Here is a 4,331-nt window from a genome sequence, read left to right as displayed (position 1 = left end):
CACCCCGCAAGTATAAATAACTTCAGCCAAGCCTTAAAGGGGAAATATTTTTACAGCAAACACGTAACAAGGCAGAACAAGCATCCGCCACCGCCTAACCAGAGCGCAGGGCCCACACACTCTCCCTCTTGTTTCCCACACTCTGTCTCTACCGGTGCTTATTTTGCCTTCCTTACGCCTTGTCAAACGCACTCGGGGACTCAAGCAATTGATCCCACTAGCTAGAGACAGGCACAGAGTGGGCAGGAGGCATGTTAGGTTCCCAGCAGCTCTGCCAACTCATCTCAGTCGTGGCCCGCAGCCTCCCTGCTGTACCTGCCCTGGAATCCCTGGCCAGCTCTGCCAATGCCCTTCATTCCTGGCTTTTGGTCAGGTGAAGAGTTTATTTGCCAAAAAATGCAGTTTTGGTTGACCCCAAACCATTTGTGAATTTGACACAAATTCACCAAATTGGTTTGGCCATTTCTTTTTTTTTAAACTGAGGTGCTATTCATAAAATGGGGGAACCCCAGTCTCTTCTAGCCCTGTGGTCAAGGTGCTCCCCTGGGATATGGGAGGTTCAACCCGTCCTTGGCCTGAGGTGAAGAAAGGATTCAAAAGTAGTGCTCCCACCCTGCAAGTGAACACCCTCACTGCAGGGCTATGGGATAATCTGGGGTAGTCTCTGCTCCTGCTCTCCTATTGAAGCTGTTCCACTTTGTATGAATAATTAGCCATTGGAGCATGGACTTGAACTTGGCTCTTCCATTACCTAGGTGAGTGCCCTAACCCCCATGCTGTTTCCTCCCCCTCCCACATGACTATCCATTGTTCTTCATTATGGCAACTCATGGTCATGCATAATGACAATGACTAGACATACCAAGGGAGGATGACTTTGTAATCTGGTGGTTAAGGTCTTCCCGCAGGATATGGGAGACCCAAATTCAAATCCTTTCTCCACATTAGGAAGAGAGGGGAACTGAACCTGGCACTCTCACCTCCCAGGTAAATGCCCTCACCCCTGAATGTTATAAATGGGTGAAATTTATAAGGAGTGCACTTTCTTCTCCTGTTTTGTGAAGCTTTCTAAAGGCCTGAACCAAAACGTGTTGGGTCCAACACCATGTGTCATGCACCGCAAATGGATTTGTTTTCAATTTGCTGACTTTTTCCTGTGATTGCAATTTTCAGATTTGATTCAAGCCAAACCATCATTTCCCCTGAAACTATCAGCAAACCATCACATCAGTTATGCACCCAGCTCCACTCCTGACCTGCTGCACTTCCTGCTATTCCAGTCCAGTCCAGCCCCACACCACACCCACAGGTCTTTCGCCCTCCTGCCCTGAACTAGCTGCTATTCCTGTCCTGCCCTTGCAGCACCCCCGCTCTGCCAACACGCCCCCATCCTGGCCAGAAGCAGTCCCTTCTGTTACAGCCATGATCTCCTCCCCTCCTCACTCCTGTTGTATGGCCCCTCTAACAAGGCAAGGATGGTCATTTTCTATGTACAGCACCTTGCACGAGGCACCAGCTTGGTGCAGCTGTAGTAATAAATGATAGCCCACTGCAGTCCTGGGAGATCTCCCCCAACAGCTGTCAGTGTACCTCATGCCTGATCTGCAGCTCCTGATAGGGTGACCAGACAGCAAGTGTGAAAAATCAGGACAGGGAGTGGGGGGTAATAGGAGCCTATATAAGAAAAAGACCCAAAAATTGGGACTGTTCCTATAAAATTGAGACATCTGGTCACCCTAGCTCCTGCTGCTATTCCTGTCCTGAGACCCCCACCCCAGTCCTGATCTGCAAGCCCCTTGCCATTGCAGCAAGGGGACTGTATTCTGCACCCCCAGAGTGATAATAGTGGTGCTGCAGGCTTAGGCTGGGTTCCTAGGTGTTGCATGTGCACCCTGTAGAGAGGCTGTGGCAGTGGGCTCACCACCGCTTTATCTGTAAGGTGCACTGCAGCACCTCCCACTCGTATGTCTGCAGCAAACCAATGGCAGGGGACCGCAGTGTTGCAAACACCCTGCTCCAAGCGCAGTGTGCAGCTCAGCACTTAAGCTGTCAACTCTGCAAACTTCCTTGGTGCCTTCCTCTGCAGAGCCCAGCCTCCCTAGCCACAGCCTGCAGCTGCAGGGCTCTGGGACATGTGGCAACCGGGCCCAGTTCTTACCCTCCCACTGACTTTATTCACATGCTCGAGGGAGACAATCTGTTAGACCGGAGATTTCTTTCCCTGCTGCGAGATCATCCCCAAGCCCCCCAAAGCCAGGAGCAGCCCAGCCATAAAGAGACTTAGGGAGGAGCTGTGGCCAGCCTGAATGGTCAGTAAGAAAGCACAAAAGCTGGGACAGGAAGTGGTGTGTGTGTGTGTGTGTGTGTGTGTGTGTGTATGTATGTAAAGAAATACACTGTGTAACTGTCAAGGAGGGAGAGAGGCAGGAAGATGCGGCCCATCTGACACCATCCCCATGCATGGCCCAGGGCTAAAATAAACAGCACCCCTGAGCCCTTACATGGTACTCTGCGCCCAGAGATCTCATTGAAGTAGTGTCATCATCCCCATTTCCCAGATGAGAAAACTGAGGGGTGGTCACCCAGTACCCCAGAGCAGAGCTAGGAGCAGAACCCAGGGTTCCTCGCTTGCAATCCAGTGCCCTAGAGCCCAGACCATACTTGATCCACAGGGGTTAGACTTTAGGCAAACAAGAGTGAAGTTTACGGACAACAGTGGCCAAAGACACCAAGGCAAGGCAAGCCCAAGAGGGAGTCTCTGTGCTACTCTGTGGGGACCATTGTGACTGCCCCTTCCCTCCCCGACTCCTTAGCCAGACTCCACAGGGATCAAACCCAAAGCCCAAGAAGCTGCTTGCTGAGCTTCTGCACTCAGAGGCCCTAGGTGTAGGGACAGTAGGGGAAGCCATTGCACAGAGGGTGGAAACCCCCAGCAGGGGGCACTCCTGCCTGCTATGGGATCCATTTAACGAGGACTCCCTGCCACTCCTGGACTGGGAATGAGGATCCAAACCACCTGTGCACCATGGACCTTGGTAGCCACCCTAGCTGGCATTTAATGGTGGGAGTTGGCAGTAGGGACACAGCCCTCGGACCAGCCCCACTATCTCAGAGACACAGGGCTACAGCAGGGATGGGGATGGGAAAACCCCACCCTCAAGTTGCAGCCGACCGTTACTGCTACTTCCCAAAACCAACCATCTTCCCAGCCCCCTTGGGAGGCCAGCGGGGCCTCACAGCACAGCGTGTGACAAGACGCACTGCGGCAGCTGCTGCAGAGGCTCCCACAGAAAACCCCAGGGGAAGAGGAAGTGGGGACAGTTACTAGCAGCCAGCCAAGCTGCTTGGCTGCAAACAGCAGTTGAACCTGGACTAAGACTGTTCAGTCAGGGGGCTCGACAGTCAGGGTTAACCCTGGCGCCAGGAGTTCCTAGCAATCCTCTCCAGGGTGGGAATGCTCAGCCCTGCAGAGCGCAGTCCCCTCCCTCCATCCTCCTTCAACCTGGGGAGCAGAAGGGGTGACAGGCAGCTCTTCCTGACATCAGCCTTGCACAGAAAAAGGAATTGAGAAACCGGGGAGGGGCATTCCAGCCCAAAACAGGAGCAGGTGCTGCTCCCAGTCCAGTGAGCCAAGACCATGAAATCCAGAGCAGCTCCAGCTAGCCAGCAAGCGGATTCGCTGCTCTTGTTTGCACTGGCACGTGGTTCCCACAGGGCAGGGCAGTGAACAAAGTCCAGGGAGGCTCCTGAGTTTCATGGCTAGGCTAACTGAGCTAGGGTGAGCATCCAGCCCAGGTTTGGCTGCTGTAGACAGAACTCAAAGTGGGTGGAGGGCACCATCCAGCCCCTGCCTCCCCGTCACTGGGGATCCATGCTGTATTTGTCTAGGCTGCAGTGTGCTGACATGGGCAGAGGGAATGGGGACACTTCCAGCACGTTAGCACAGCATTCTCCCCAGGTCCGGCTGCACTGAGAGGAATCCCCACATCAGGGATGGAAGTCTCCCTCGCACCAACCGGGAGCACTCACCTTAGCTGGGAGGGTGTAGGGACACTGGCAATGCAGGGGGCGGAGTTTCCATGGCTTACAGGTGTGGGGCTCGCTGGTGACAGCAGGGGGCGCTCTGCCCAAGTCTGACTCAGGAAACACAGACATCAGGAAAGAACACTCTTTATTTCCCATAAATACAGCAGATTTCGCGCCGGGCGGTTTTTTAAATCCTTTTCCATGTACAGAATTTGCACCGAAAATATATACAAGTCTGTTCGAGAACCAACAAGATCTGCAAAGAAAATCCATACAAAAACCCTGAAAGAGACCAGAAAGGAAAA

The sequence above is a fragment of the Mauremys reevesii genome, linkage group 1, assembly GCF_016161935.1.
Source record: "Mauremys reevesii isolate NIE-2019 linkage group 1, ASM1616193v1, whole genome shotgun sequence".
Taxonomy (NCBI): Eukaryota; Metazoa; Chordata; order Testudines; family Geoemydidae; genus Mauremys; species Mauremys reevesii.
The sequence above is the reverse complement of the archived record's forward strand: the minus strand, read 5'-3'. Positions refer to the sequence as shown.